Raw genomic sequence first — 16753 nt, forward strand, 5'->3', positions numbered from 1 at the left:
GTAACATTGGCCCATTAAAAGAGAAGAGGCGAGTGCACCTGTAACTTGTCTGTTAGCTGACCTCAGTTGGGCTTATGAGTATACACCTGGGCCATATAAATGGAAGGAGTGCCTTGGGACAGACAGGAAACATCAGTTGGGAAATGGAGCAGGTGTGAGCACCCTGGGAGAGAGAGATTGGCCATCTAGTGTTTCCAAAAACCCAGAAGTTCCTGGAAGAAACTGTAGATGATTCCTAGAGGAAGGCTTGAGGCAGGAGAGTAGAGGAGGGGTTTGTTGGTTGAGTGCCACAAGCCAGAAAAGCAGGGCTGGAAGCCAGAGAACAGCACAGGGAGGTGCCTACTGCCTCTAAGCTGGAGAACTGGACCCAAGGGCTGGAGTGTTTGAACCAGAAGGCCAGAGAGGGCTAAGAGCCAGGAGGAGTGAGGGACAGTCCCTTGGTGAGGAAAAATTCCCAGTAGAGAGGCTGTGATGTGTGGCTCTTCCTGGGAAGAATAGAGTTGCACTCTAGCTGAAAGGGCAGGGATGACTGTCCTGGTAAAATGATGGACTGAAGAAGAGCCCAGGAGAGACAGAAGACACTGGAACATGATCTGTACTACATTGATGGACTAAAAGATGTGGAATTTTAAGAACTATTTACATAGGGTGTGAGGAAAAAATTGTTATGTTGAACTATGTTTTGGTAATAAACTGTCCCAAAGAATGATATTACAGTATCAAAAAAGCCTGCATGAAGTTAGTGGGGACTCTGAAGAAGGGAAATTGAGGCAGTCATGCTTGTTCTGGCACAGCCTGTCACTGTACCATGCTTTAGGTGGGGCCACTTTATGACACAGCCCAGTAATAAACATGAAATTGGGAAAGTTTAAATCAGCATCTTTTTCTTAAGCCACATACCATATCCCATTGCTGTTGTAATGCTGATGATCGGTCATCGGCAGGCAGGATTGAACCTGGGACCTCGGGCATTTAGTGCATGAGCCTCTACTGCATGAGCTAAAAGCCAGCTGGTTGTTAGAAAAACTGTAGAGCAGATTCATTTAACTCTCTCTAAGTGGTCTTGGTGCCACTAGATGGGACACAACACCACACGCAGAAGGGGTGTGGGTTACACTATTCTGGACCTTTATTTCATTGTTTTGGCTAAAAACATGTTAGGGATCTTTAGTGAAATCATGATGGCCATATATAGGTAGCAGCACCAATCCATCTCTCCCAATCAATTATTAGAACATACTAATATAGTAGTTCCTGGAAGCTTGCATAAGAAAATCTTAATTTTGTTTGCTTGAAATAGTGAAATCATTTTAGAGATAACACTGAGGCCAAGAAATTTAAGGGGCAAGAATAAAAGGAAACAACATTAGTTTGCTTGGCCACAGGGACGTATGCAAGAATTTAAATTTCAATCCTTTTGGAGGGGCATGTTAAACACACACATTATACACATTAAACCAGCGGTTCTCAAACTTTTGTACTGGTGACCCCTTTCACATAGCAATCCTCTGAGTGCAACCCCCCCTTAAATTAAAAGCATTTTTTAATATATTTAACACCATTACAAATGCTGAAGGCAAAGCGTGGTTTGTAGTAGAGGCTAACAGCTCACGACCCCCACCCCCCATGTAATTTAAGGGGGGGTTGCACTCAGAGGACTGCTATGTGAAAGGGGTCACCAGTACAAAAGTATGAGAACCGCTGGTTTAATGTGTATAATGTGTGTGTTTAACAGGAGTTCTCAAAATGCGAATTAGGACCCCTCCATTAAACCATATCAACACATGCACATACATCATATGCATAGAAATAAACAGCAGTACACTCACCATTTTAATGAAAATCCATGCGCTGTGGAGCCACCTGAATAAATGTATTCACGAGTACTTGGTGTGGCGGGGTCACAGAGCTCCTCCAGCCGCAGAGCTAGAGGAGTTCTGTGCCCCACCAATTATTGTGGGGTCGTGCCCCTATTTTCCCCCACTTGTGCACCCCCCTGCTCAGCCAGATATTAATTGTAATAACACGGCATAGGATTTTCATAAGTTAATTTTAAACTTTTCCATGATCATTCATGGTTTTTGATGTATAAATATAGAGAACATTCAATTTGTTTAAGACAACAAACTCTGATCTTCTCCATAGAATTACCACTGAGATAGCTTTTCTTCTGTTTCCTGTCCCTCCATCTGCTGTGGGAGCAGCAAACCAGTCTTCAAATCAGGGGAAACTTCACAGTTTTTTGTCCCCATTCCTTCTACCCATTGTTTTGTCTATTTTTGTAGCACTTCTTCTGTAATCTCATGAAATTAAGGGAGGCACTTAAAATGCAGTATAGTGTTTCATAACTTAATTTCTACCTGGTCTCCTTAAAAAAAAATTATTTGAATCAGGTGTCAATGAAAAAGATAACGGATACTGATTTCTAGGTAAGATAGTATGGAAAAACATTACAAAAGATGGAGATGCTGAGAAGAGTCAAGAATAGTTACAAGAGGAGAATGATCAAGACGATGATATTCCTTAGTAGGTTTGATGCTGGATCTAACTCAGTATTGAAATAATAACAAAAGTATTGGCTATCTGGACTGACCAGTTGTTGTTCAGACCCAGATTATTTTAGATGTCCTAATTACATCAAGTATGGCATTCTATGTAAAAAAAAATGGCATTATCTGTTTCTGAATCATTGATAACTTAAATAAAAATTATCTTGAATGCTTTATAGATCAGTGTCCTAACAGGTAAAGCACAAAAAATATTGTAGACTGCTACAAACTACCAAATAACACTAGGGAATCTGCAATAATGTTTAGGGGGGGAAAAACCTGTGATAATGAGGGACTTCAGTTTGAGTGAAATATGGTGGCAGTCTCATGCTATCATGGCTAAAACATATGTGGGATTTCTAAACATTATACATGACAATTTCCTAACTCAGAAAGCATTGTATCCAACATGGGAGAATTCTATATTAGACCTGGTCTTGACAGATAATGAGGAACTGATCACAGAAGTAAAAATTAATGGCAGCTCCGGAACAAATAATCATGAGTTGATCACATTTATAATGTGCAAACAGAAAAAAGTCCAGACCACTAAAATATATATACTTGGTGCTTTAAAAGGACAAATTTCACAAATCTGAAAACAATTTTGAGCCATATAATCAGGGAGAAAGAATTTAATCAGAAAAATGTGAATGGTAGTTGTGACTTTTTTAAGAACACTTTACTGGGTGCCCAAAAAGCCACAATTAAGGAAGGAGGCTGTGTTGCTTAAAAAACTGACCAGATATAGCAGGGAAATGAAGGCAGTTAGATAAATTAAAACAAAATAATATGGAAGAAAGGAAAAGTTGATAGTAATTAATATAAATCAGAAGCTAGGAATTGGGAGAAAATTGATAAGGGAAGAAAAGGAACACAAGGAGAAATCTATGGGCAGTAGAATTAAGGGCAATAAGGAGGGTTTGGGTTTTTTTACAGTATATTAGGAACAAAAAGAATCCTAACAATAGTATTGGCCCATTACTAAATGGAAATGTTAGAGTTATCAATAATAATAATAATGCAGAAGAGTCAGAAGTATTCAATATATATTTCTGTTCTGTGGTATGGGGAGCATGGAGGAAACAGATGATGCAGTTATATCATATGATAACTCCCTTTCCATTCCACTAGTATCTCAGGAGGATGTTAAACAAAAGCTAATAAAAGTAGACATTTTTAAATTAGGAGGTACTGGTAGCTTGCATCCAAGAGTTTTATTAGAGCTGCCTGAGGAGCTCTCTGGACTGTTCCTGTTCACTTTCAATAAGTCTTGGAAGTCTAGGGAAGTTCAAAAATACTGGAAGAGAGCTAATGTTGTCCCAATATTTAAAAAGGGTAAATGGGATGAGCCAGGTAATTATAGGCCTATCAGTCTGACATTGATCCTAGGTAACATAATGAGCAGCTCATAAGGGACTCAACAAAAAAATTGAAGGAGGGTAAAATAATTAATGCCAATCAACATGGGTTTATGGAAAACAGATCTTGCCAAACTAATGTGATTTTTATGCGATTACATATTTGATTAATAAAGGTAATAATGTCCATGTAATATACTTAGACTTCTGTGGGGTGTTTGACTTAGTACAAATATGACATTTTGATTAAAAAAACCCAGAATGATATAAAATTAACATTAAATGGATTTTAAAAACTCGCTAATGGATAGGTCTCAAAATGTAAACAGGGAATCACCATTGAGCGGGTGTGTGTCTGGTGAAGTCCTGCAGGGATTGGTTGTTGAACCACACTACTTAATGTTTTTATCAATGACCTAGAAGAAAACATAAAATCATCACTGAAAAAGTTTTGAAGATGACACAAAAACTCGGGAAGTAGTAAATAATGAAGAGGACAGGTCAGAGTGATCTAGATTGTTTGGTAAGCAAGGTGAAAGCAAACATGCATTTTTATATGGCTAAATGTATACATCTAGGAACAATGAATGTAGGCCATATTTAGAGGGTGCTGGACTCTATATTGGGAAACAGTGACTCTGAAAAATATTTGGGGTTCACGGTAGATAATCAGCTGAGGTCCCAATGTGATACTGTGGCCAAAAGGCTAATTCAGACCTTGGATGCATAAATAGGGGAATGTTAAGTAGGAGTAGAGAGGTTATTTATTTTACCTTCATATTTGGAACTGGTGTGATTTATCCTGGTATACTGTGTCCAGTTCTGGTGTACACAATTCAAGAAGGCTGTTGAGAAATTGGAGAGGGCTCAAAGAAGAGCCACAAGACTGATTAAAGTGTTAGAAAACATGCCTTATAGTGATAGACTCAAAGAGCTTGATCTATTTATTTTAACACAGAGAAGGTTAAGGAGCAACTTGGTTACAGTCTGTAAGTACCTACACAGCAAACAAATATTGGATAATGGTTCTTCAGTCTAGCAGAGAAAGGTATAACATGAGCCAATGGCTGGAAGTTGTAGTTAGACAAATTCAGACTCAAATTAAGGAGTAAATTTTTAACAGTGAGGGTAATTAACCATTGGAAAAATTTGATAAGCGTTGCAGAGGATTCTCCATCACTAGCAAAGTTTTATTCAAGATCAGACATTTTTATAAAAGATATGGTCTAAAGGAATTATTTTTGGGGAAGTTCTACTGCCCATATTTATAGGAGGTCAGACTAAATTATCAAAATGGTCCCTTGTGGCCTAGAAATCTATGAAGCTATTAATCATATATTCCATTCTTAATACTGCTGAAAAATCCTATTTTAAGACCTGACAGGTCTCCTTCAGGAAGGAGCAATATGACTGTCGGCCTCTGTGCAGCTACAGAAATTTATATATGGCACACAAAAATCCCTCTTCTGTTACTTTCAGGAAATCTGGATTGTTGAACTTTCTGTATCTGGCTAAAGGCTTGGTTGTTTTTAAAAAAAAAGGGGGGGACGACTGGAATTTTCATGAGGCCTGGGGACTATACCTGAACTCTTCAAGAAAGAACTATGTGCTATTTCACATCAATTCCTTTAAGAACTAATGCTACAAGATTAATCAAAAATGAAAAAAGTGATGTTTTTATCGGAAACTAGTTAGTCAAAAACACCCTCACCCAGAAAAAGACACTTTTTCAGAAATGTTACTGATTTTACTGAGCAACAAGTTTTTTTTCCCCCCTCTCTGCTTGTCTTTAAAAATAACAGTAGAACTCATTGAACTTTTTCAAATGAATTTTTTTTAATAAAAAATAGCTTCTTTCAGAAACAGATTTCTTTTGTACAATTGACAATTTTTGTTTTTTGCAAACCTCTTCACATTTATCAAACTTTCTCAAAAATGTTATTGATATTTTTCATTCAGTAAAGAAAACTTCAATAACACTTTTGATTTTTTTTTTAAATGGCAAAGAATTTCAAAACACAACACAAGTCAATTTTAAACCACTTTTTATTTTTGTAATATTTCACAAAATGTTTTTTGGACCAGTTCTCTGAGTGTGGTTAACCCCCCACCCCTCGGCTATTATTTAACTTTTCTGTGAGAGTGAGTTCAGAGGCATCATTATCATGAAAAAGCATAGCTTAAGCTGGATACAATTCTCTCTTCCTGGTGCTTGGCTGACTGGTTCTTGCTTACATGCTCAAGGTCTAACTGATCATTACATGTGGGGTCAAAAAAGAATTATCACCCAGGTCAGATTGGAAGTGAGTTTGGGGGTTTTACGTCTTCTTCTAAAGCATAGGTGACTTGCCAGGATCTTCTGGGTATATCTCACTTAATCAATTCCCTTGCTCTGCTGGGGCCTCAGGCACTGGTGCACCTTGGTCCCTCCTGTTTTCTGCATGTGGCACAGAATAGCTCAGTATTCTGAAGCTGTAATACTTTGGTCTAATTCTGATTGTTGGGTTTGATGTGCAGGTGGCTGGGTGGGGTTGGTGACTTGTGATATACAGGACATCAGACTAAATGTTCTGGTGGTCCCTTCTGGCCTCACACTCTGCGACTCCAGTCTAACAGTTTATAGTGTATTTGCAGTGTCTGGAGCTATCATTCCGATGTCTGAGTTCTCAGCTGCTATATTGGTTCAGCATTCCAGTTTAGATGGGGGTGACTGCTTTTCTAGGTTTCTGTATAAATCCTGGAGGTAATACCTTTGCTTAGGTCCAGTTGTTTTTCCTGTGGAACTAGCTATTTTTTCCCCCCATTTCTAGCAGTTTAGCCTTGTATTATGTGCACTTGGAAGGCTAGATGTGAAGCACCCACTGTGTGCTACCAATATTGAATAACACAATGGAATGTAGTGAGCTTGGTTCTTAGTTACTCCAAGCCCTTTTTATGATGCTCTGTCAGCATTAAGTGGAGGAAATGGCTCCCTCCTCCCCTCCAGTGAGTGTAGATCTAACATATCTACACTTTATATCAGTGCTGCTCCCAGCACTGTTCCTGGTATAGGAAACTTGTCAGGGCAGGCCAGTAGTGTGAGGGGGTCATGATGAGATTGCAGTGTACTTCAACAAGTCTCTGCGTCTTAGGTCCCATATAGGGCCATGGGAAGCAGAGCATGTCTTATGGCAACTCTGAGTCTATCTAACTTACACCTGGGACTAGGCAGGCCTCCGAAGAGCCCCAGAATACAGGCAGCATAATAGCGGCTTAATACCACCTTTGCCCTCTCCCCTCTTATCCTCCATTCCTGTTCCAAATAAAGGGAGAGAGTAACTGACTATCAGGCCTGGTGTATTCGCAAATCGAATATTTGTACATAGTGGGGCTCTATCACCTTTCACTTAACCAAACAATTCCAAAGAAGGGTACATGGATACAGTGAGTTTCTTTTTCTGAAAGAGAGTTTCTTAAAGTTAGCTGGGATTATATAAAAAGATTTGTAGTGAGAGAGCTGAGGAAGATTTATACAGATGGTGATATTGATCATTTTAATACTAATGTGGGGAATGCAGCTATAAGAAAAGCTAGTAAAAACACTCTTAAACCATCTGCTTACAAAGCTAATAAAATCCCTGTTCCTTGGTGGAATAAAAATGTAATACAGCTATTAAAGATGGAAGAAAAGCACTAAATAAATGTGAGGGGTCAAATTTAATAAATGGCTTAATGGAATATAAAAGGTTCAAAAGGGAGAGTATATATTGGCATAAGTTTTACTCATGTATTAAATGAAATGCAATGTCATCAGAATTATAGAATAAAGTCAAGAAACTATCTACAGTGAGGGCTATGGTAAGTTACACAGAAATATATTAGCAAGAGTGAAATATTTCTGACATCCAATGGAGATACCTTATAAATATTCTATTGTATGTTCTTTGATATTGTTATGCTGAGAAGTACTAGTGACTGCTTGGTTTGGAAACCTCCTTGATATTAGGCATGGACATATCCTTCACTTAAGATAAGTTGTAAGAAATACTTAAGGGGCCACACCTTAAACAAGGCCTGATAGGGTATATCTACATTGCAGCTGGGAGGTGTGATTTCCAGCAATGGTAGACAGACTTGAGTTAGGGCACTAAAAATAGCAGTGTGGACACTGCAGCACTGGTGGCGGCTTGGGCTAGCCACCCAAGTCCAATCCCACCCTATCCCCTGAGTCCAAGCTTGGTTGCCTAGCCCAGGTCCTGCAGTGCCACTGTGTCCATCCTGCTGTTTTTTGAATGCTAGTTTGGGCTGAGCTAGCATGAGTCTGTCTACCCATGCAGGCAATCACACCTCCTAGCTGCAATGTAGGTATGCCCAGAAACTAGCGTCATGGAATCGGGGGGTTCTACTGATTATTGTTCTGACCAGGATGTGGGGGGGAGGGTGTGGGCAGAACACTCTGAAAACAGACAGAATTGAGTGAGACGCCGAGGGAAAAAACAAGAAAGCCCAGCACTAACCTGTAAGCATTGTGTCTGACCCTGGAAAAAGCTAGTGAGTTTTGGGGTCTGGGGCTAGCTAAAGAGATTTGTGGCCATAAGCTAGGAAGCTGCTCATTTTTCATCTTGGTTCCTCTTGCATTTGGAAAAGCAGGACTTTGTACATCCATTGTAAATAAACAAGACTGAGTTGAAGAAAACATCTATCACCAATATCTTCTCCTAACTGGAACAAACTACTGAATTTTGGTGAGTCAAACTACGTCAGTAGCTAGGCTTTTCCATTTTCAAGATCTTGCCTTTTGATCTTTTTGATGTACCTGAGGACAACGAAAAGTTATTTGGGCCCTGAAGATAAGAGACATTCTACAGGGGCCAATAAGTAACATTGGTATCACTGTGTTATAAATCTCTAAATTTGGTTCATTGTAGTTTGTTTAGGTGCCAGTAAATGGGACTGACAAATGGAGCACTTCATTTCTAGATGTCTCTGTCTGCGGGTCTTGGCTGATAGGTCAGATACTGAATGAAGGCACGGCAACTGAAACTCTTTTTCTCTGGAGGTGGTCAGATGAGGACTAAGGTGCATCAGAAAAGTAGCACAGGGAAGCATGTAGCTTCCATTAAGCATGCTTAGCCTGTTTTGCAGAACATACTACTACTGCTATACCACTTGGTGTTTGTTTGAGTGCTTTTCGTCAAAGGGTTTGAGACACCTGTAAACAGAATAACTAGTTATTTTTAATTATCTACTTTGTGAGGTAGAAAAGTGTTTTTAAAGCTGATCAGGAAATGGGTTTTGTTTCTATGAAACATTTCAACAAAGGTGAAAAAGTTTTCAGTTTTGTCAATTATTTCTTTTTTGTAAAAGATTTGTTTGCCCTCCCTCAGGAAAAAGCTTCACAATTAGATATTTCCTGTGGAAACTTCCATTTGATAAATAAATTACTTTTTAAATTTAAAAAGAAAAGACTTTCAACAAAAAATTTCAACCATCTCTAAGTATAATTCCCTTTTAACAGTCAGAGGCTAAGTAGCTTACCCAAGATTTCACAAGGCCAGATTCTGGAACCCTGACTCACTGAAGAAATACTTTTCTCTGCTAATACTTTACTGTGTAATCTCACAGAGATCAATGGAAGTGTTCATGGAAAAAGCTACTGTTCTACGTGAGTCAGGGTGGCACAATGTAGCCCACACAGAGGCAGTAGTGCAATTTGGAAAAGAACCCAGAAGTTCTAACTTCCAATTTCCAGTTTTAACCACTACATTTCCCCATTTTTATCTCAATGGTTGTCATTTTTGTACCATTAGGCCCTGATCTAGCAAAACACCTAGATGAGGAACAGTCTCTTGATGTTAATGTAAGTGTGTGTTTAAAGTTAAGCACTTTTGCTGGTGTGGAGCCTAAATGAGGACTAACCTCAATTAAAAGAGGAAGAAAAAAATTAAAATTTACACTTATAATTTTAGCTTAGATTCTTTTTATTTAATAATGTTGTGTGTATATGTGTGTTTTAGACCTTTTCTTGATGCATCTGCTCAAATAAATAAAAAAAAATAAAAAAATCTTCTCCTATACATTGCAAGGAAGCACATCATAATAAAATATTTTAATAGAGAACATAGCCTTTTCTAAACTTAAATGTATTATTGTCCTCTATTTAGGTCTTCTACTGATAACTGATGACATCAAGAAAGCTGAGCTTCATGCCTATTTTGATTCAGTCTTCACTAAAAAGGCTAATGGTGAACAGATAACACAATTTATATTATTAACAAGGGGAAAGGAATAGAAGCCAAAATAGGAAAAGAACAGGTTACAGAATATTTAGATAAGTTAGATGTATTCAGGTCAGCATGGCATGATGAAATTCACGCTAGGAACTTAAGGAACTAACTGAAGAAATCTTGACTCCATTAGCAATTATCTTTGAGAACTGCTCGACGATAGGTGAGGTCCCAGAAGACTGGAGAAGGGGAAACATAGTACTTATCTTTAAAAAGGGGAACAAAGAGGACCCATGGAATTATAGACCAGTCAGCCCAACTTTGATACCTAGAAAGATACTGGGACAAATTATTAAACAATCAATTTGTAAGCACCTAGAGGATAATAAGGAGTAGCCAACGTGGATTTGTTTACAACAGATCATGTGAAACCAACTTCATTTCCTTCTTTGACAGGGTTATTGGCCTACTAGATAAAGGAGAAGCAGTGGATGTGATATATCTTGGTTTTAGTAAGGTTTTTGACACAGTCCCACATGACCTTCTCATAAGCAAACTAGGGAAACGTGATCTAGCTGAAATTACTATGAGCCCCATAAACAATTGGTTGAAATACTGTACTCAGAGTAGTCATCAGTGGTTTGCTATCAGATTGGGAGGGTGTATGTAGTGGGATCCACAGGGGTCAACCTGGGTCATGTATATTCAGTATTTTCATTAACGATACAGATAATGGAGTGGAAAGTATGCCTATAAAATTTGCAGATGATACCAAGGTGTGAGGGGTTCCAAGCACATTGGAAGACAGGATTAGAATTCTAAATGGCCTTGAGAAATTGGAGTATTGGTCTGAATTCAACAAGATGAAATTCAATAAGACAAGTATAAAGTACTTAGGAAGGAAAAATCAATTGCATAACTACAAAATGGGAAATAACTAGGTAAGTAGTAGTTCTGCTGGAAAGGATCTGGGGGTTATAGTGTATCACAAATCAAATACGAGTCAATAATGTGATGAGGCTGTGGAAGAAGCTAATATAATTATGAGGTGTATTAACAGGAGGGTCTCATATAAGACATGAGTGGTAACTGTCCCACTCTGCTTGGCACTGGTAAGGCCTCAGCTGGAGTATTGTGTTCAGTTCTGGTTACCACTCTTTAGGAAAGATGTAGGAAAAATAGGTGAGAAGCCAGAGAAGAGCAAGCAAAATGATAAAAAGGTTTAGAAAATCTGATTTATGAGGAAGGTTAAAAAAGTCTGGGCATCTTTAGTTTTGAGAAAAGAAGACTGAGGAGGGACCAGATAATAGTCTTCAACCATGTGGAGAAGTGTTATAAAGAAGACTATGATCAATTGTTCTCCATGTCCACTGAAGCTAGGGCGAGAAATACTGGGCTTAATCTTCAGCAAAGGAAATTGTTAGATATTGGAAAAAACTTTCTAAGTATAAGAGTAGTCAAGCTCTGGAATAGGCTTCCAAGGGAGGTTGTGGAATCCCCATCATTGGAAGTTTTTAAAAAAACAGGTTGAATCTCTCACAGATGGTCTAGGTTTACTTTGTCCTGCCACAGCACTAACGACTGGACTTGATGACTTCTCAAGGTCCCTTTTAGCTCTGATTCTATGTTCATAAGTATGTGGCTTGTTACAAGTGTGTTTAGAAAAAGTAGGTAGCTATTACTCATATCAGTTTAAACAGTACAATAAATAGGACATGAAGACCTTGGAGAAAGCACTTGTTATAAATTATAGATCTCCAATTAAATCTGTAATGGATTGTGGATTCCAGATTTATTTTGGTTCAGCAGACAGTTCCATAGGATGAATAAAATCCAGTCCCAAGCATGACCTTTGCCTTCTCTGTTCATAGGAGCTTTATAAGTAATCTCAGGGGGGAACATCTTTCTGGAAAGGAGCAGGAAAGTTCTCATGATCAGAAACAGAATTAAATATTTTCTGCTGTAAATATTCTGTTTATTCTGTGGTGGAGGATTAAGGGGATATAAAGTCTTTAAAATTAAATTGGGTTAAATCTTAGAAGCCATGTGGGAGAAAAATTAGTGCCTTAGTCAAAGAAATGGACCTAAAAATTTAATTAAATTGCAACAAGTGTGCTTTCTGAGAAATACAAATTAGCAGAATCCCCTCAAGTACAGAGTATATAAATTTCAACAACATTATTACTAAAATCTAGCAATAAAGACATAATGAAATCTTCCAATATCCAGTACACTGGGGTTTCTACACACCCACCCCCCATCCTCCCCACAGCATGCTCAGACATTTCATTGATTGATTGAAGTGTCTTGATTTGGGAACACTGGAGGTGGTCTTTTATGTCTCTGAAATTGGTACTGTATAGAGCAAACAATGACCATATAATTTAGCAGAGATGTTTTTGCACTCATCTCAGTGCTCAACTGAGTGATACTCAGTACAAGTTTCTAAATTTTCCCTGCAATAGTAGATGAAAGAGAACAAAGACCTGCATTCCTTCCACAAAGGCTCAAATCTACAGCCCACTGACAAGCCTCCCCTCAGGTTAAGGACACCCTTGGAGCCTGGGCTGGTCCTTGGATGGAGTCACTTCTCCAGAATGTTGCATGCTCACACAGCTAGAATAGCCAGGATGTAGTATTGGATATATTGGACCTGCCCCTTCCCTGCTCTTCATGTGCTGATGTACAGGAGATGTTGCAGCTGTAGCCCCCACTTGCTCAGCAGGACTGCAACAGCTCCCCTAATTCAGGATGGCAACAAAGAAGAGGGTGACTTTCCCTCAGAGACAGAGTCAGAGTGAAGCTTCCTTTTGCAACTTGAGGGACACGGGAAAGAAAACAAAGAGGGGGCTGCCATCCAGGGCACCTCAGCTGTTTCAGAGTAGAGCTCCACTTTTACAGGGCTTTCAGTGTTTAAAGTTTTCCAGTAGAAAAAGGTCCCAATTTTCAAACAGCCTTAGGAATTCTGCACAGCAGCTGCCACCTCCTATGTTCTACTCTAAGCACTGCTGCATTCGCTTCCCGCAACCATTTCCCATAGTCAACTACACCATCCCAAAAGGCTCCAGTAGAGACCCTGAGCTTTGCAGGACAAGTGTGAGAATGTGACATCCTCTGTAGGAGTAAGAAAGGGAAACATGATAAAAAAGAGGCGAGAGTGCGCATTAACTTGAGCAGAGGGAGATACAGAAAGGAATAGTCGGTTCCCACATTAGGGCTTCGGAAAGGCATATTGTGAACAAAAAATCCTATAAGAAGGAAAATTTGCACTGAGGAGAATTAGTAAGTATCAGGAAGTCACTAAATGAGTTGCTGTTTCTATGTGCTGTATATCAACAGTGTATCACCACATAATATTTCTCTGCTGAAATGCAATTAAATACTAAGTATCCTATGCTCTCCAGTCTCGATCAGGCTCTTAAAAACCGTAGTTGATACCTAAGTCCTCCAATACTGCAAACACTTATACACATGAGTAGCTTCATGTATATAAATACTCCTATTGAATTCAATGTGTGTAAAGTTACTCACATGTAAAGTGTTTGCAGACTTTTGGCCTAAGCTTTTAGAATGAGCCTTTGGCTTAATGCAAATTTTGCAATTTCCATCCATAAAATTTCCTGCTCAGGCATTGCATTGTGTAAGAAATATTTTATTAGCTATGAAAGGCACAAGAAATGTCTGGAGAAAGAAGTTTGACCAAGACCTATCAATTTAAGATATTGTTATTTATTAATTATATTGTGCTCAGAATGTGTTAGGCACTTTACAAACATGTAGAAAGACAGGTTTTCTATTAATGTACTCTGGAGGAGGCAAAACTGAAAGGCTTCTACAATATTTCTAACAGAAAACTCTACAAGAGATTATTCATCATCATGGCAAATTCCAAAGGCACTTGGCTTCATTGCAGATCTAGTGCCATCTGGATCAATCTCTGGCTAGGTCTTTCAGGTGGTCGAAATAGCTGTTCAGTTTCTGTCCATCTGTGATTGTTTTATTGTTTCAGTGAAGCTTTTGGCACCCATGTGATCACCAGATGTGTCGTGGTATTTTGTGGTATACACAGGGTTCAGAATTCATTGATCTTCTGTTCATGTGCATACCAAAAACGCTGCCAAAGCCTAACCAGCACTGTTGCGGACAGCTTTTGAGTTTCACTTCCAATATTCTCATTTCTGATTTTGTCCGGCCATTTAATATGGAGTAGCATTATTACTGAAGACATTACTATTGAACTGTAAATCCTGAGAAAGTCCTACTGAAACTTTGTTCTAAAAACTGAATATACCTCCAAGTTCAATGCCTCCTGTGCTCTTAGGTTCACTTTCTTCCTACTCTTATTTCATTTGTTTTCTGTATTTTGTTATGCTAGATTTTTTATTTGGTGCCCGGAAGGTTTTCTTCTTTGTTCTTTTTACCAGATTTTGCTTGTCTTCATATTTGTTTTTATTAAAAAGTTATAAATAAAATACTTATAAAAAAAAGAAAAGGAAAAGAACATAGCCTTATAGTTTGTCTGCAGAGTTAATTTGCTGTGGCACTCCCTACATACGCTGAAGTACCACAGAAATGGGATGGACCATTTTATGTGGGTTTTGGCACAGAAGAATATGTGTGTGGTTGTTTGGAAGAAAATAATACCCATGCCGGGGGCTCAAAGAAGGAGAATTTTGCAGTGGGGAAAGACAAGTTTTTAGTAGGGTGGGATTGATCTGCAGGTATCCTCGCATAGATGTTTTATGAAATTGCATGCCATAGGTAAACTCTAATTCACACTTATGGCAAAACAAAGAATTCCCCCCACCCCCACCCACACACAGTCTTCAAAATATTCTTAATATGTCAATGGATAAAATTAATTTGTGGAAGGGATGATTTACTGTTCATAAAGGGGGAGGAATCACGTTCATACCAAGTATATGCACACAGAGTCCTTTAGATGTATATCAGTTTATTGTTGATATTAGTTATCTATTCAATTGTCTGTTTGTTTCCTTTTTATCTTCCTTAAATCCACTTATTTGTTCTTCTATATCTATCCTCCATCTTTCAGTGTCCATCATTTCTCTATCCCCATTGTCTTTCCTCTTTCTATCTGTATGTTATGTTCTCTCCTTCTTCTCCCACTCTCTCAGTGTATTCTTTCCTTTCTGTCTCTGGTTTTCTCCACATCATCTTCATCATGCCAAACACTCATTCATTTTTTCCCTTTCTCTCTTCTTAGTTTCTCCTTCTAAATCCAACTGTAAAACTTTCCTCCCATATACAACCCATAACATTGTCTCCCCGACACTATCATTTCTGCTAAATAGCTACGAGACTCCAAGGTTTCTAAGCTTCATTCTAGATTGCAAAACCAGTAAATAGTGCATGCAAATTTCACAAGTGTGAGCTATTTGCCTAGACACCAACCCCTTGAAAATTGTGGGTTTATTTATTTATTTACCAACGTGACAGATACCAAACTGTCCTTGGCTGAAGCCTCCAGAGTACTGAGGAAAAGTTACTTCTTAATCTTTATTTGGCAATTTGGGTAAATAATTACATCTTAGAATCTGGACCTCACTTACATTCTCATTAATCACTATTACCCTTCCCACAATCACCAAAAAGGATAATGCTAAATGAAGCCTTACATAGAATTGCACATTTGAAAATAAACTACTGATTTCTCTCCATGCTATGGCTAATGATAGAAGATACATTTTAATTTTAGAGGATTTGAGTGGGTATGGCAGAGAGAAGAGAAACTTATTTAAAGGGACAACATGCCCATATCTACTAAAAACACATTTTGAATTGGGAGTGTGTGGGAAAATAAGCAAACATCTCTAATATCAGAGCCCCATCTCCGAGTGACTGCTCTGCAATTTCATGATGGGCATGAACTAATTCTGGGAGTCTCACTGCATACATCTAGCGTCTGATTTTCAAAGGTGCTGAGCATCAATTCCATTGAACATCAGTGGGAGTGAAGGGCTCTCCAGCTCTGAAAAATAGGTATCTGGTTATTTGCCCCAAAGTTGAGGCACAGAAAATGTGTGGACACTTTTGAAAAATAGGCTCTGACCTCACTGTGCCTCTTTTTGTTCTTCCTTATAATGGGGAGAATAGTTACTTAACAGGGTTCTTGCAAAATCTAATTAATTAAGGATTATTAATTTCTTTAAGATCCTTGGAAAAAAGGGTGTTTATAAAAGGGCAAACTATTATCTTTCCTTCCTGAGCTTGTTACCTTGCTGTGCAAGTAGAATGTTCTGAATGCTTTCCTTCTGGTCCTTATAAACAGGGAAGTCTTTTAATTACCTACTAAAGCTCCAAGAGCCATTAGGCAGCTGAGGGTGCAGCTTGTTGAGAAACTTGCACTTCCAAACTATTGACGTTTTTGTGTATCATTTACTGAACACGAGTCAATCAATAATTTGAAATTTCAACTAGAGAAGAGCAGGATTAGCTTTGACTATATGGTGTTAATGGATTCCTGTAGATGTAATGAAGTGAATGATAGCACTATATTCTACGTTTAGTGTTTCTGATGGATTGAAGATATTCAGTGAGTAACGTTTGTAATAAAGCTGATTTTGTATACCTAACCTCTGAATAAAGATTTTTAAGTGTTTCCATTTTCATTGAT

Source organism: Lepidochelys kempii, chromosome 2, assembly GCF_965140285.1.
Source record: "Lepidochelys kempii isolate rLepKem1 chromosome 2, rLepKem1.hap1, whole genome shotgun sequence".
Classification (NCBI taxonomy): Eukaryota; Metazoa; Chordata; order Testudines; family Cheloniidae; genus Lepidochelys; species Lepidochelys kempii.